This window comes from Rattus rattus, chromosome 10 (assembly GCF_011064425.1).
Source record: "Rattus rattus isolate New Zealand chromosome 10, Rrattus_CSIRO_v1, whole genome shotgun sequence".
Lineage (NCBI taxonomy): Eukaryota > Metazoa > Chordata > Mammalia > Rodentia > Muridae > Rattus > Rattus rattus.
The window spans coordinates 18,160,351-18,178,369 of record NC_046163.1 but is presented as its reverse complement, the minus strand read 5'-3'; positions in this window follow the sequence as shown (position 1 = coordinate 18,178,369).

The following is an 18,019-nucleotide window of genomic DNA, read 5'->3' as shown; positions in this document are numbered from 1 at the left end:
GAAGTCATTTATCCAACTTGAACCCAAGTATGGGAAATATGTTCAGAATACGTATATTGATAGCCACATGGGTGCCAATTAGTAATAACGTGTTTAAATACATATCAATACAGCTTCTCAAAGGTATGGTATAGGTTTTTCAAAGGGACTATGCTGTTATATGAAGGTCAATATTTGACCTTATAACCTTTAACCCATTCCATCTAATAAACTAGCTATAATAAATAAGTTTGAAGTTAAAAAAAGTTCTCAGGAAAAGTATTTCATCCCATTTATTGGGAATTTGGCTGTGAAGTGTTTTATGTCCTCAAGTTTAGCAGTGTACTGGGCAACAGACTGTCACCAACAGATTTTCAAAAAACACCCATTTTGATGCCTAGAAGTCATGATTAGATGATAAGGTGATACTAATAGCTATCACTTCAGTTTCTACTTTGGAAAAGGGGATACAAATACTGAGGCTCCATTTTTCAGGAGTATTTCTAAACAATCAGGCATGAAAAGGGATATTCAATGAAAATGTTTAACAATGTTTGTGTCTAGACATTTTTAGTTGATCTTGCCTTAATCCTTAAGTAACTGTTTAGTTATTTCAGAGCCTATTAAATAGTCAAATTACACTGAACAAATTCCAAGATGTAAAAATATTTTTTCACAGGATCTAAGAGGCCAATAAGTAGTCAATGGACACATGTGCTCAAAATTCTTCTCGTAAAATCCCACCAGTATGTACAACTTTTAATCTCTAGTTTCCCTCAGTGCCATAATGAAATACCATTTGTTGAGATCTACTTTGATCTGTCACCCTCGACTTAGTTGTCTTTTATAAGTTTTGGAGTTAGTAGGTTTTTGATTATTTAGAACAGTATGTTACTTGAGCTTCACATTAACTTATTTTTATCCATATTCTCCTTCATATATCTTAAAAAGGTAGCTTAAATGATATAATTGTCTCCAAAGGCTATCTTCTATAACTGTCCTGACTGTAACGGGCAGGGAGTCAAGGTGTGCTCAGTCACTTTTTGGTCAGGTGACATACTTGTACTTTTAGAGATTATAGGCTGTACTCACAGGTCCACCTTAGCCATATCCTTCCCACAATGCAACACTTTGACAGCCAGTGGTGCTTTAAAAAATGATAAATGATTACATTTATTTAAAACTGTCTAAATAGCAACTATAGAAATGATTAACACTAAAATGAGCCTTTTCGTTAGTTAAATGAAATCAATTATCTTCCGATTTCCCACAGGCTGTGATTTACTGTTATTGAATTCTGATCATGATTGAAAAGCCATTTTCTTCTTTGATTGAAACTTCTCTCTGCAGTAAAGAAGCCAAAAGGAAGTCATATTCTAAATTTACATTTGCTACACCAGGACCCTGAGAGCCTGACATCCACAACCACTGAAAACAGTGACTCAGGTAAGGAGTCTGAACAGTTTACAAGGCTGCAAGACGGGTTCCAGGGCTCTAACTAATCTGCATAAAAATTATCAGAAGGCAAATCAAATCTCTGCTGTCTATCTGTCTCTCTGTCTCTCTATCTTTTTCTCTGTTCTCTGTCTCTCTGTCTCTCTCTGTCTCTCTCTCTGTCTCTGTCTGTCTCTCTCTCTCTCTCTCTCTCTCTCTCTCTCTCTCTCTCTCACACACACACACACACACACACACACACACACACACACGTCCACATATACTGCCCACTAGCTACCTGGCAGTGGCATCAGGGTAATACACAAGATCAGAAATATTCCATTTTAACTAGATATAATTTTGAGCCCTGAACAGTCTCATCTATGTCAAATTCCATATCAGTAACTCACTTTTATGGTTTATATTACTTAGAATTAAAGACCAGAGAAAATCCTTTTAAATAGGCATGTTAATTCCATTGAAATTAAATTCCTGTGACCCACAGGTAAAGTCGGGCAAGAAGGATGAGAACGGAAGTCTTTTCTGTTATTGAAAGGGGGAATTCTACTTTTTGGGAACCTAAATTTCCAGGCTCCTCCGAATAACTTGTGAATATTCCCAAGTCATCTAGTCATCTTTTTAACAGAATATGAATTGTATTGAAGATTTGGACAACAGCATAAAGTATCGAATGTTAGCAATGATAATTTGCATAGATGAATTCTCTTTCTCCACTTCTAATGTCCTGGAAGCACAGTATCTCCCATTTCTGGTCTAGCTTATAGTTTGGTTGGTTTGAATGCTGAACTGTATAATGGTCAGGCAGACTTAGATATGATATACTCGAAGTTTTCTTAGGAACTGCTTTTAGGATGAAGGAGCCTAGTAGAGCTCACTTGTTTTAGGTTCTTGAAAGACCATCAAGCAGTAAACAGAGAGGAGCAGAAGATGCACTACCTTTGGACAGAGGTACTGATTCTGTTTTCCATAAGTTAATTGAGACAAGGTAAAGGCTGGAGAGATGACTTGGCAGGTAAAGAAGTTGCAGAGTGAACATGAGGATCTAGGTTCGGATCCTTAGAAACCACATAGAAGCTGGGCTGGTCAGTGTATCTGTTATCCCAAAGCTTCTCTCAAAGGAATGAAGAGACTTAGAGAATCGCAGTTGCTTGCTGGCCAGCTACTCTGCTTTACCCAACAACAATCCACATGAAGGGTGTCTCTAACTTCCATATGTGAAGGAGGCATGTTCACATTTGCACTTATACACAAGTAAATACACACACACACACACACAGAGAGAGAGAGAGACAGAGACAGAGACACAGAGAGACACAGAGAGAGAGAGAGGAACACACACACACAGAGACAGAGAGAGAGAGAGAGAGAGAGAGAGAGAGAGAGAGAGAGAGAGAGAGAGAGAGAAAGGCACACACACACACTTATGTGTGCACAAAGATTTTTAAATGTGTGCAGGCATATAAAACATTTTCAAAATATAAGCTCTAAAATGTGGTATATTTAAGTAGAAGATGAGAATACTATTTTTACTATATATATTTATTAAATATAGCATATACCTTGTAATTCTTCCCTGAAACCAGTAATTCTTTATGTGTTAATATTATCATCACTGAGGGTTTCACTGAACTAACAACCCTTCCCAAATGGACACACATGATGTACCCATATTTTGTGTAGTCAATCACTGTTGAAAGTAATTCTGTATACTCTCTAGAAGAAACTTCATAATAATATATCCATCACACTAACATATTTTACTTTATATGTGAGCTGAGGCAACTAGACACTAACACAAGACACACTTCAAAATCTTTGTGAGGAATCTTTATGGATTTTTAGGTGAGTGATTTTGTCCTGTTGAAAGAACTAAGTATTTCAGCCCAGAGACAAGAGTCCACTTCGATTAGAAACCAAGAATATACCGAAATTTAGACGGAACGACCTGGTTTGGTATACACCAGCACAGGGGATAGTGCTACTGAAGGTCAAATATTTTAGTATTTCGCTATAGATGCCCCCATATATCTAATTATACTGTAAAAGGTTTTATGCTGGAGAATAGCAATACCCAATATTCAGAGACACTATGTCTTTGCTGGGGCTGAACCGGAAAGAACATCTTGAACTTTATGGGACAGAACAGGAAGAGAAACTACAAATATTCAGTGAGAGATCAGGGCATTGTTGAGAGGAAGGGTGAGTTCTGAGAAACAGATAATTCAGTGGTTAGATCTCTCCCCACAAACAATAGGATCTTAATTACTGTTTCACTGTAAGTATTAATAGATTCCCAAAGCGCTTCACAGCTCGTGAGGCACTTCTAGAGGACACAGTTGGACCCCACTCTGGGGGAGTTCACAGTATTGCTAAATCAAAGTCTAAGAGAAGACTTGGGATGGAGCAATCTGCTTGACTCCATCAGAAAGAAGTCTCAAATGTGGGAGGAAACAAACACCGACATATTGGCAGCTGTGTGAAAAGACTCTGCTGATGAGAAGAACTACCACTCTGTGTTGTGTCCATGCTCCTGTGGGTGTGGCAGTAATAAACCCCAACTTGTGTGCCCCGCCCCACCTGTTGTTGGGACAGTTACCCTTCTCCATTTCCCTCTGTACCCATCATTGCACGGAGATATATTGGAGCGAGTGTCATTCCCTGCATAGCGGATTTGGATATATATATTTTGATCCAGAAACATTTCTCTTCTAACACTGTTAAGATAGAACCTTTTGGAAATGACTTAGAAATTGATAACACACAGGCAAAAGTTACAAAACAAGATTAATGCCAAAGGTGAGATATTATATATAAATTGATATTGAACTTTAGTAATTACTTGATTCATGGAAAAATAATCCAAATTAATTTACTGTTTTAAAAATCAGTGGTTAAAAATTATTCCTAAAAACTGTATTTGAATATTTCTACTTAAGAAACATGGGTATAATATTAACAATTTTTTCACGGAGTAGCAATGAACATAGAGCTTTTTTATTTTAAGTAAACACACACACAAACAAACAAAAACCTTCAATATTAGACAAATGCAAAGGTGTTTATTTCCCAAAGCAGTGGCACCAATAATTACCTTGTAGAGAATTTGAAACAGAAAAGGGTTTGTTTTCATTTGGGGTGTCATCTGCTAGTGTGTGACAGTTGTTCTTTTAGGGTCAGATGAAAATTGTTCATCAAAGGTCAAGTCCTGTGAGACGTTATCAGTCTCACAGCCCAGGGGGCAAGCATTCGTGAGGCTCGTCCTGAACGCAGCTTTTTTCTATGGAGAGGTGGAAGTGGTAAGAAACCGTTGAAACAGTGGTTAAGAAGGTAGGTCTTGTGGGCACTGATGGGAAACAGTCGTTAGGGGAAAGCTGCTTAACCACACAGGAAACAAAAACTCTTGAAAGTGTCCAGCTGTGGAAGATGAATTTACACAGATAACATTTTAAGCCAGAGCACATACAAAATTGGTGGCCAGGAGCAAATGAAACGGATAGAGGGAGGAGCTACAGGGGCCACTGCGTAGAGGACCTTGTTGCACAGAAGACCTCTCTCTTAGTGCTGCGTTTTATGAATCACATATATCCCTGTGTCCCTCTGAAAAATGTTCAAAAGGCATTTCTTCATACATAAAATCCAGTGACTCCTTTTTCCCTGTTTTCTTTTTAATTTATTCTTCTTTATTGGATATTTTTTATTTACATTTCAAATGTTATCTCCTTTTCTGGTTTCCAGTCCATAAACGCCTATCTCATCCCCATCCCCCTTCTTCTAGAAGGGCCTTCCCCGACCCAATCACCCACCCCTTGCCACCTCCCTGCCCTGACATTCCCCTACACTGGGCAGGAGCAGGGGGTTTCCAGCCTTGGCAGGACCAAGGGCTTCTCCTCCCATTGGTGCCCAACAAGGCCATTCTTTGCTACATATGCAGCTGGAGCCATGGGTCTGTCCATGGGTTCTCTTTGGATGGTGGTTTAGTCCCTGGGAGCTCTTTGGTTGGTATTGTTCTTATGGGGTTGCAAGCCCCTTCAGTTCCTTCAATCTTTCTCTAACTCTTCCAATGGGGACCCCATTCTCAGTTCAATGGTTGGCTGTGAACATTCACCTCTGTATTTGTCAAGCCCGAAAGAAGTGTTTCAACCAAAGCCATATTTTATAATTGAATGGAACTTTTATTGAAAGCCGTATAATGGACATGTTTATGTCCATGTTAGCTATACGCCAACATTGCACATAAATACAGATGCATACAATGGAACACTGCAGTGGTAATAGTGGCAGAAGAGCCACACTTCTCATTTGCAGCGAACTGTGATCGAAGATTGTGGGGAGACGTCTATGAGCTGTGGAATTCCATTCACAGATTACCAACCAGCCTGCAGGTGAAGTTCTTGTTTCAAATAGTTCATGGTCTCGGTAGGCTACCCTCCACATGCCTTACAGTTTTCACAGTACCTTTCACTAAAGCACTCACAAGCAGGATGAGCTGAGTGGTTTTTGAAGCAAGTTAGTTTAGTTATTTGTATTCCCATGCTCTCCCCCCCCCCATGGAATCCATAGCTACTGTTATATTTGGAGATCATTTCATATCTCTATCTATCAATCAATCTATATCAATCTATCTACCTATCTTTCTTTCTTTCTTTCTATCTATCTATTTATCTATCTGGGCACAGAACTACTCATATCTCATAGATAATAATTTATTTCTTATTAAAACAATACATTTATAAAACAAGCACAAAAATATGATCACAGATGAGTATCATTATGAATTCACTAACATATACAAACAATTTGTATTAGACATTGTTTTTGTGTTGCTAACACTCAATCCCTCAGCCTCACACATGCTAGGCAGATGCTCTACCACTCATCCACATGTCAAACCCTCTACATTACATTCTAACCACGCATTCTGAGAGGCCACTTGTGTTTGAGGTGTGTATTTTGAGTTTCTACTGTTTGTGAGATTTTAAAACTTTCTGTTTGACACCAAGGACACCATAGAGCTTTACACATGGCAGCAATGGAAAGGTTTTGTGTAGAATAGGTGGTCAGAATAGTAGAAGGTAGAGCTTTGTTTAGTTTTATAAAAATGAAGATGTTGGAATTCCAGTATGTTAGAAAACAGAAGGACAAACTGGGGAAGAACAAAAAAGGAGTGGGGGAAGAAAATGCAACCTTTAAGATATGCAAATCTATTAGCCCAAACATAAGAATATTAGAAAAAGTAAATTAAGCAAATTGACTCTTTATTTAGCATGAATTAAAATATCTGTATGTATATAGATAGTCATGCATATGGAAAAGTAGGGAAAGGGACAACATGCAGGAAGAAACTGGAATCAAACTATTTGCCGCTCATCTATCTTTCATCAAATTAAGTGAGATCAAAATATTTTTCTACGAACTCAATCTGAGTATTTTTGTATAAATCAAAGTAATTAACAGTTAATTCTACATCTCTTTTAGTATTCCTTCTAACAGTTTGAATTGGATTGCTGCTTAGTCCACTTATTGTAGCGTGGCTCTGTAAGCGGTCATGTGGGATATGCTTGTGTGCAGGACTGCATTGCTGTGGAAGGCTTGCACTGGGAGCCTTCAATCGCATCCCAGTTGGAGAACTGTGCAGAGCATGTATCAAAAGAGATATCTTTGACTACATTAAGTATCATAATTCCGGGCATACCACACAACATATTCTTAGTGAAGAGGAAAATATTTTAAGTAGTATGTATGAATGTGAAAATAACAGAAATTGTTTTACAAACTGCTTGCCTTCTCCTGATCTGAAAGGAAAAACAGTGACTGGGAGGGGACACTTGAGAAAAGCTAAAAAAGAAAAAAAAATCTAGGGCCAAGGAAGTCTTGCTTCTCTGCCTATATAAAATGTGAGATGTGTCATGGGTCATTGGATTTAGAATTTTAAGTTTTACTTATTATGATACAATTTATAATAATATTCTCCAGATGCACTGAGTCTCTTACCTATAAATCAGACTTGCTCACATTAAAAGAAAATCTTGGTTGCAGCTTTTACAAACCTTGGTTACTTTGAAATATTTAAGAGTTGATCCTTCAATGTGAAAATTAAATACTGCTACATGAAATTTTTATTATTTTAATTGGCTAACTTTACCCACGTTAAGATTATCGCAAAAAAATCCAAATTCAGCCACATATTTCTCCAGATTTAGAAACGTTTATGAACAAGACCATTTCTGAAAGGGAAGGCATAATAACTTAGCTTTAAAGATATATTTGAAATGTCAATAACATTACAGATGAAGGAAATCCTACAAAATGAGTAATCACTACCATATATATATAGATATGTATATATGTATATATACATATATATACTTATATATACATATATACATATATATACATATATACACACACACATATATATATATGTAACCAAATACACATCTATTGGACTGACTTTTATCTTGGCATTACAAAATTTTGTTTAAAAAGTCTGTGATGCTTAGCTTTAACTACCACTCTGAGACAACATAGGATTACTCAGAGAGAGGATCTCTGAAGGATCGGCTATACTGTACTGGCCTGTGGGCACATTTATGGGGTGTCTTGGTTAGGGTTCCCATTGCTACAATCAAACACCATGACTGAAAAGTAAGTTGGGGAGGAAAGGGTTTATTAACCTTATTCCTCCACATTACTGTTCCTCGTTTCGGAGGTCAGGGCAGGAATCAAAACAGGCCAAAAATCTGGAGGCAGAAGCTGATGCAGAGGTCATGAAGAGGTCCTGTGATTGGTTTGCTCTCCATGGCTTGCTCAACCTGCTTCTTATACATCCCAGGACCACACCCGGGGACAGCACCACCCACCATGCCCCACATCAATCACTAATTATGAAAATGTTCTACAGCTGGATCTTACGGCAGTGTTTTCTCAGTTGAGGTTTCCTCCCCTCAGCTAACTTCAGCTTGTGTCATATTGATGTAGACTGGCCGCACAGGAGATTTATTAATTGAGTTCCTTGCTATGAGAAGATACAGCCCACTGTAGGTAGCACCTTCCCCTACATTCCCTAGACAAGTTCTCCTGAACTGTGTGAAGTGGAGAAATGCAGCTAAGAAGAGAGAGAGAAGGAGCTACGTCTGCACTCTTCTCTCTGTCATCTTGCCCGTGGATACGATGGGACTAGCAGTTGAAGTTCCTGTCAAGTTTGATTGCCAACAGCAGTGGATTGTAATGGGGAGCTGCAATCTGAAATAAAACTATTTCCACCCCAGGTAGCTCTGCTTTCAGGTATTCTATCACTAACAAGAATATAAATTGGTACAGAGGCTGTGAAAGACCTGCCCGTGTGGCTTTTAATATGCCTCGGGGTGTTTTTATGGGAAGAACTCTGAAATATTAGGTACATTAGTCTGGATAAGCCATTGACTGTTAGGAGTAAGGCTTGTTTAATAGGGTGTTTGAGTTGGAGGTTGGAAGATGGGAACGTTGAAAGAAATGTGCACACTTGACAAAGATGTGAGGGGAAGGGTTAGGGGCTCTTCGATCTAAGTGACGTTTTAGCTAAGGGTCTGTGCTGAGGAGACTGAAGCCAGAAAGCAATTGTGGTTCTCTAGGAAACAAGGGTCACAGAACTGAGACCTCCAGGGCTCCGTTGGGCTAATAGGAAAGTGTTTCCTTTAGGTCATCATCTCCCTTCATCCTCTGCCAACTCGGCATAAACAGTTTTAGTACAAAAGGGGATATCAACAGCCAGAACAAATAAAATCAAATCCAGCAGAGCAAGTATCAAACACCTGAGACCGATGGCTGTCATCTGAGGCTTCTCTTCAGGGCTTCAAAGAGCTCGTGGAGAGCCATTGCCCTAGGTGCTCGGGCAGAAGGACTTGGCAAAGCAAGTGGCATCTATGCGCTACTGCACTTCAAGGTGTGGACCATAGAGTCATGAAGAGCAGCTGAGGCTTGGCACAGAGTGGCCTGTTTGTAGTCGCCAGAGAAAGGCCATGAGGAGTCATTTTGTAGAGCAATGGAGTTAAAGCCTCCATAGAAGTGGAGACCCTAGGAGAGTGGAGATACCATGACCATGGGACTTCTGCTGAGGTGAGCTGTAGGTATACAATGGAATGTATCTAGGCCAAAGAGAGAAGCTGCATGTGCTATGGATGACAGACCTGAGGAGGTAGGTCTACATAAGCCCTTTGGAGGCCTGCAGGGAAGCCTCAGATGATAGTCATTGGTCTGGGGTATGTGATATCTGTCCTACTGGATTTGGTTTTATTTGTGATAATTGTTGATAGTCCCTCTTGTCCTAAAACTGTTTACGTCAAGTTGTCAAAAGATCAAGGGAGACGATGAGCTTTAATTGTCAACTGTTAGAGGTTAGCATCCTTGGGAAGGCAGTCTCATTGAGGGTTTGTCTACATTGGGTTGGCCTCGGTTCAGGTCTGGAGGGCCTGTCTTAATTAAGATAATTGATGTGGGGTGGGAGACACCGTTCCCTAGGCAGGCTTAAGAGTGGAGAAATGAAGCTAAGCCCAAGCAAGGAATGATGCATGCAGTTCCTTTCTCTGCTCCTCACTGTGGGGTTGATATGACGAGTTTCAGTCACATTCTCGTCTTCAATTCTTCACTCTGATGGATTATACCTGGAATATAAGGAGGAATCAACCAAGCAAACAAACAACTCATTTCTTTTCTAACTCATTCCCCACCCCTTGGGGGTACTTTATCATAGCAACAGGAATGGGTTTGGGTTTAAAACACTGTCTAAACAAAAATGTTGTTTTACAGTTCCAAATCTGTTATTTTTATATTTAGTTAGAATTTTCATACTACTTCATAAATGGAGTTAGACTTAGCCTGAATCCAAGTGTTGATATCATTTAGAAATGCTAATTTCCTAAAATTTAAAGATTTGTCAATATGTGCTATTAATACGGTGTTTATAAAGAGATATATTCCTGTGGAGTTCCTATCTCCTTCGAGGCCTGCAATTCTTCCTCTTGTTCTTCCATAAGAGTTCCCAGTCTCCATCCACTTTTTGGCTGTGGGTGTCTGTATCTGTCTGAGTCAGCTGCAGAGTCGAGCCTCTCAGAGGCCATAATGCTCCTGCCTGCAAGTAACAGAGTATCATTAATAGCGTCAGGTATTGGTGTTTGCACATATGTAGATGTGCAGCTTGGTCTTCATGTGGGTCCTGAACAACTGGAGTGGGGCTGTCCCAAAGCTGTTGCCAGTACATGGGATATATTCTTCTAGTTGGGCTGCCTTGTCTGGCCTCAGAGGAGAGGAAGCGACTAGCCTAGGAGAGACTTGAAGAGCCAGGGTGGGAGGATACCCGGGGGGCTCTACTCACTCAGAGGAGAAGTAGAGGGGAATGGGGGAAGGATTGTGGGAGGCAGCGAATGGGATGTAAAGTCAATTTAAAAAGTAAAAAATTAAATTAAATTAAAAAGAGTGAATGATTCTATTTTAAAAGTATGACTGCATTTGTTCATAATGTTTCCACTTACTATAAAACATGTTTGAGTTTCCACTGAGGTGTAAATGGATCTTTCGTCTATACTAGAGGAGACAGGAAATGTAAAGGTACTTTCTAGAGGAAATGAGCCATAGGCCTCAAGATCCTAGTAACTGATTTGCAATGCAATATATATCAGATTATGCAATGGAATGTCTGTGAATAGATGTCTATCAAGTTACTAGCAGACATAGTCCATTAGGAAATACATGTAACCTACACATTTTTGTGTAGCATGAAGTCACTGTTGCCCTTTATTGTGGCAATGATGAGTATGATGTTAAGTCCAATATTCTGATTGGTTAAACTACACAGTCAGGAAGAAGTACTTGATGAAATACCCTTTAACGATAGGTCCACAATGAATTGAATTTTAATTGAATAGTCAAAAACTTCGAATACTAGCTTTTAATATCACAAGATGAGTGAGGATTTTGGAGGAATTCTAATTTCAGAGTCACATAATAAGGATTCCCACTGAGTATGAATCTCTATAAAATAGTAATTCTGAACCATTTAAATGGCTGAAGTACCTGCTGACAAGGTTCTGGGAAAAGAGAGACGCACATAAATCCTGTATCAGAAACAAACAATGCATGTTTGGAATGCTTTATTTAAAAGAAATTATTGAAATAAAAGAATTAAAGTATTTTTGTCAAAGCATTTAATGCTAAATTACACAGAGATTGGAACTTGACATTCAAACTAGCAAAATAGTTCCTGGGCAGGAACTCAAGTCAACTTGACAATAACGATTTAGATCGTATCCTATTGGGGATAAGGTTGGGACTAGCCAGAGAAGTTAGCCCTTGTTCTTCACAGGGCTTGGTGCTGATTCATCTACCATGTCTCCAGATGCCCCTGGGATTCTGGCGAAGGTACCTTGACTGTGTACAGCAGCCACAGACAGGAGAGTAAACGAGAGGCACTGAGTCTCTTAGGATGTCAATAGCATCAACATTGTTAGCGCTGTTAAGAAAAATAGCCATTGGCTGCAATGGAGCAACACTCATCTTTAGACATTCACTATTTTTAACGCCATTTTAATCATTGTGCAGTGAGAACTTCAGTACAAAGCAAGACTGAGCTCACCACACTTAAATTATTCATCTCTGTATCTGGTGAACTGTCCATCTCTTCCAGTCAGCCTTCCTACACAGTGTTTCTCCTGGAAGCCCACAGGTACCTAAAAGCTTCTTGAAGACTGCTTTTGATTTCTCACTATACATGGCATTACTAGCTACAACCTCAAGCACATACAAGCTTCTGTATGGTCACTTAGACACAGAGCAGAGCATCTGTGTACCTGGGGCATGATGAGATGATGGGGCAACTGGCTTCTATGTACACTGAATTACATCAGTATTTGTCATGATTATTCCCAACCACCAGTAAAAATTCATGAAGTGCTATGTATGATAAGTATAATATGTGAAATATACCTAGCTATTTTGCTAGTAGAAATTAAATAAAAGTATGAGCCCTTCAGTATTACTCTACATCCCAAGTCCATATGGTTCCTCTTTTGTGAAATCTACTTCAGTAAATATGGGATGTTTTGCCTAATTCCTGTATCTCCTAGCTAGCGATTCTTCTAGACTTTATGAGAATGCTGATGTTACATGGTGTAAAATATTTGCACAAGTAATAATTCCTTTCTTTAAGAATTAAAATTAGGAATTTAAAGTCCTGTTTTAAAAAAGTACCTTGTTTCATGAGCATTTTGATTGGAAAAAATAATCTCTATTCATATCACCAGCTTTCTACATGTTTCCTCTTTGTCAATTAAATACAATCAATTTTAATTATATATCTCTTCAGTAAAAATAAAAGCACTGAATTGTAGTAAAACATATTTGATACTGAAATTGGAGATTTTATTATTTTAAATATTTATCACTTTAAACCTGTTCTGTCAATATTTTTTCAAGCTACAATGAGCACAACAGAGAAGTTGGCTAGGCTGTTGATATCAGCATGCAAAAGGCTCCAGAGAGCTTGAAGTAATTGCTCTGCAGCTCATCGTATGTATGGATTAATATGCACATATGCACATGAATGTAAAGTGCTTAATCAGAGATGGAGACAAGGCCAGCTGTATACTGGTAAGTTGTTTATTTTCAAGGCTGCTCAATCACAGAAAATTGCCTACACCAGGGACTGTAGTATAGATTGGAATAGATTAAATATGCTCAGAGTACTGTCTACAGGAGCTTTTCCTGCACTTCATCTTTCAGGATAGGGTTTCTGTGTCTAGAGAAGTGGTCCAACCTTTCCGACACCATAACCCTTTAATACAGTTGTTCATGCTGTGGTGACCTTCAACCACAATACCATGTAATACCATATGGTGTTTCATAACTGTAATTTTGCTAGTGTTATGAACTGTAAAGTAAATATCTGATATGCAGGATATCTGAAATGCAACCCGTGAAAGGTGGTTGTTCTACACCCTCAAAGAATTGTAAGTCACAGGTTGAGAACCACGGGTTTAGACCTGCCATGTGCTTCTCTTTACATACATCATCTCCTCATTTATCTCTGGCCCACTGCTATGTTATTTGTGGAGTCCCTACTGTTTGTGGATGTTATGTATTGGGGTATATATCTTATTATAGTTGCTATCACCTTCTAGGATGTCTAGGCAGAGTCATTGAAAACATTTGAAATATTATAAATGAATACACAAAGACACAGAAAATTAGCAGAAACTGGTGTCTTTCAACGAGTGTCCAAATGGCTAAATTTGGAAAGCCACATTTTACTATGTACTATACATGACTAGGATGAGGAAAATCCCATGCAGAACTGTACAAGTCTCTCACAGCCCATTTCTGAATGGCATGTGGAGAAGTCTGTACCATATGTGGATGTCTTGGCTTCTTATTTATCTGAACTCTTTCCCCGGACTACAGAAGAGGCTCAAACTTCAGGGACCTTGACTAGCATTGGTACTTCCTGAAGTACTGGACTAGTTAGGGACATTGGCCTAACATAGCACTCATTCATTTCTTGCTCTTTTGAGAGTTCATCACATGTCATTGTGCTACTATGTCTTCAAGGACCTAGATTTCCAAATCTCTTTCCTTGAGAGCCTTCATGGAATCCTCCTGCGCACCTGGTCAGGAACGTACAAGGAGGACACTTGGCACAGCATGCAGGTGTTGAGGATTCGGATCTGGAAATAGGTACACAGATTCTTTCCCATTCCATAGGTCCACAGATCCTGGGTGCTCAAGATAAAGTCTCTGAGATGAGTCAGTGGATGTGCCCGAGAAAAGGAAAAGCATCCTAGTAGCAAGCACTGTAATTCTCATTCATAACTGGAAACATTTCCAAATATAACTGTGTTTTCAGTAAAACTACCCGAACGCTGCACTCTTCAGGAGTTCTGTTAATATTTGTGTGCCACTTTCAAGCCTAGAAAAGACAATGGGAGAGGAAAGAGGACAGGTACAAACAGACCAAATAAACTATGGTGCTGAGTCATTAGGGGCAAGGTGGAGTAAGGATACTGGAGGGAAGGTCCCTATAGGTTGATAGCTATGGAAAAATATTTTATAAATATGCTCATGACTATTCATGTATATCAGTAGCAGTGTGTGAGTCTATACACCTCCCCAGGGGTTGCATCCAATCTTCTCTTCAGAAAAGCATGGTGGTGTTCTCCAGATGAGAAAACAGCAGCGGAATGAGCTTCAACTCCCATTCAGGAGCAGTTCTTTATTCCCTTCCGTTTGGCGCCTCCAAGTCTAATATTTCTCCTGGGGTCCTTTCTTCCTTTCTGTGTATGGAAGAAAAACTGTGTCCCCTAAAAGCATTCTCACAGGGTTAAAACAACAGCCAGAGGTTCTTAAAAGGACTCGTGGGTGGTTGGAATCTTAAAGGCAAGCAGGCAATAAAGATGTCTTGTGGTTTGGTTTTCATGTCTCGTCTTTGCCTCACTCAGGTCATGGTGATTGTAGGCCTTCAAAACAACTGGTAGCGCTGAAAATTTCCCAGACATCTGGACGGCTAGACATAGTTAGAGAGAATGTCATCTGCAAGGAAATCATCTACTGTACTCCACCCACGCCCTAATGAATGGAATAGGTTGTGCTACTTGCTTTCACAGAGTCTGCCATCTGCTTACACTCTGATACATACAACTTTCCTGGCAAATTTCTCAAACTTACATGTATTACCAGTTAGCCTGTAAAAACGATAAGGTATTTTAACATCTGATGTCTTAAATAAGCCCTTGACTTGACATAAAAATATTTGTTCTATTTCTTCCCTTCAAATAGCAAATTTAAGGATGCAACTGAAGCATAATTCAAGACAAGAGAAAAGAACTCTACTAAGAATCATTCATTTCTGCAAGAATTTTCATAGAAATGAAGTCAAGAGAAGCTATCAATGGTAGACAGACAGTAAATCTAAATACCTCTCTTAGACCAATACTATTACATTGCTACTCTGCTGGTCCAAATTTAATGTAATATCTAACACTAAGCATATTATAAGTAACAACACAGAAAGTATTATCTGACCTATACACTTAACAATCTAATAAAAATAGGTTTACAGTTCATTTATTTTAAAATACTCGTAGGTTAGCTATCAAATTCACCATGTAAACCCATTTGTCACTTTGTATTTTTTTGTAAACTGAATGGCTTTTCTTTTTCTATACCATTAAATTTAGCCATTAGAATCTATTACAAGTATATTATACTTAATAGCTAAATACTGTAACTAGGTTATTACAAATATTCTTAAATTTAGAAAATGAAATGGTTCATTTTAATTTAGTTTAGTTTAATTTCTATTATTATTAGTTTAGTTAAAGTGGCATGATTCATTTTAGTTTTTAGTTTAGATTCTATTATTTTATCTATTCCTTTACAAATGCATGCACATATGTAATGTGTGTTAATCATTACACATACACACAACATACACACACACACACACACACACACACACACACACACACTCACCACCTTTCTTTCCCTTCTTAGACACTTTTGACTTTTTCCCTTTTCCAACAAGTCTCCTTTGTATTTTCACGTCTTAAAAAAATACTGAGGTTAATTAGGGTTGCTTGCTTACATGAGTAAGGATGTATGATTATTCACCAGTGGCTACTCCACTGAAGAAAAATGACTTTCCCACCTCCTGGCAGCCATTAACTGCTAACAACCTCTCAAACAGGCATGGGACTTCAGAAACCCATACATCATCTATGCAGGAAAGTTGGAGGGCTCAGTCTTATATAGGTCTCTCTGACAGTAACCACAGCTATTCTGTGCATGAATGCGACAGCCACAACATATTCAGGTGTCACAATACATTAACCCTGCAACAGTATACTTTATAATGCTCACCCACAGTGTAGGGTCCCATAACAACCAAGAAAAATCTCTAATAACTCTAAAACTGAAACCCGTGTTTCTTTTCTCTGATTCTCTATGCCAGTGCTCCTGTGGAAGTCTCCAAACTTCTAGAACCTGCCATATAGATGAAGCCTCAGAACAATGTTATCATTTAGACTTCATTTGTCTACTGAATAGGTTTGATGCACTTGAGAAAAACAAGGCTAAAGGACAACACTGTTTGGAGTTCAATTTAAGTTCATTTCAAAGATGATTTTCTAATGAGGATCTCATGGTGTCTTAAAGATGTTTCATTGTGAAAAAGAAGGAAAACATTCTTTCAGGGTTTTTTCCTTTTGAACTTGGCATCTCCAATCTCTGTCTTTTTATACACACCAGCCACAACATTGGGAGAGACACTCAACCAGTAGTTATCCCTCTGTGACAAAGTTTGTTACTTTTGATGACAGTGATGATGATAATTGTACTTTAATGTTTATTACTGTTGCTATTTTTAAAGTTATAGTCAAAATGATAGTGGGACCTGGAGAGATGGCTCAGCAGTTAAAGGCACTGGCTGCTCTTCAAGGGGACCCAACTTCAATTTCTATCATCCACATAGTATCTCAAAACCACCTGTAACTTAAGTTTTGGCCATCTAATGCCCTCCACATGAAGTGTACATGTGGAGAGACACACAGGCAGAACACTCATGCATATAAAATGTACATAAAACCTTATTTGTTTTTTAATTGAAAATAAATTACTTTCTAATGCAATATATACCGATTGAAGGTTCCTTTCCCTCTATTCCTCCTCCCAGTTCCTCCCACCTTGCCTAAAATATTTTTACAAGTTAAAAATACTACTATTTCCTGAAGTTTTCATGGAGAGAGCTAAGACTCAGAATACAGAGTGCTAAGTATTTACTTTGAGAATTACTATGAAGACATTCTCAGTAAAAGAGAGGCAAATAGATACAATGGGCTATGGCGTCCAGAACTTGTCCCATAAAAATACATGCAACTGGTCTTCAACACAATGAGAAAAGTATCCTTTTAACAACAGTGCTAAAACAACTAGACATCCATATACCAAAGGAGTTCAGACACATTTTCATAAAATAACTCAAACTGGTTTATAGATCTCAATGCAAAATTTGAAGCAAATTAAATGTTTAGATGAACATAGAAGAATGAACAAATCTATGACATCATGGAGAAAACCAGTATCAATAGAAATTTCCATTTGAGCTTTCCTGAAAGCACTGTCAAGGGATTAGAGAGACAGGCCAAAGAACTGGAGAATATTGCAAAATTAAAGTCTGAAAGGAATACCAGCCAGTTGTTCTTGATAAAGAATTTTATGCAAAATATTCACACTCTCAAAACTCAGGAAAGCCAGTAGCCAAGTTAAAAAGAATTAGCAAACATAAGACGGAGGAGATGGAGCAGCAGGTAGAGACATTTGTCATGAAGCCCAAGGACCTTGTTCAACGCTTGGTGTGCACCTAGTGGAAGAGAGAGCTGACTCCAACAAGTTGTTCTCTGACCTGCATGGGTGTGCCCATGTGTGCCCCCATGCACTACACACAGAATAAGTTAATGACGTAAAATGAATGAATAACAATTAGCAAGTACCTCACTAATGGGGATATTCAGAGGAAAAACAACAGAGAAACGCCAACACCATAAGTGATAGGGAAATTGCAAAT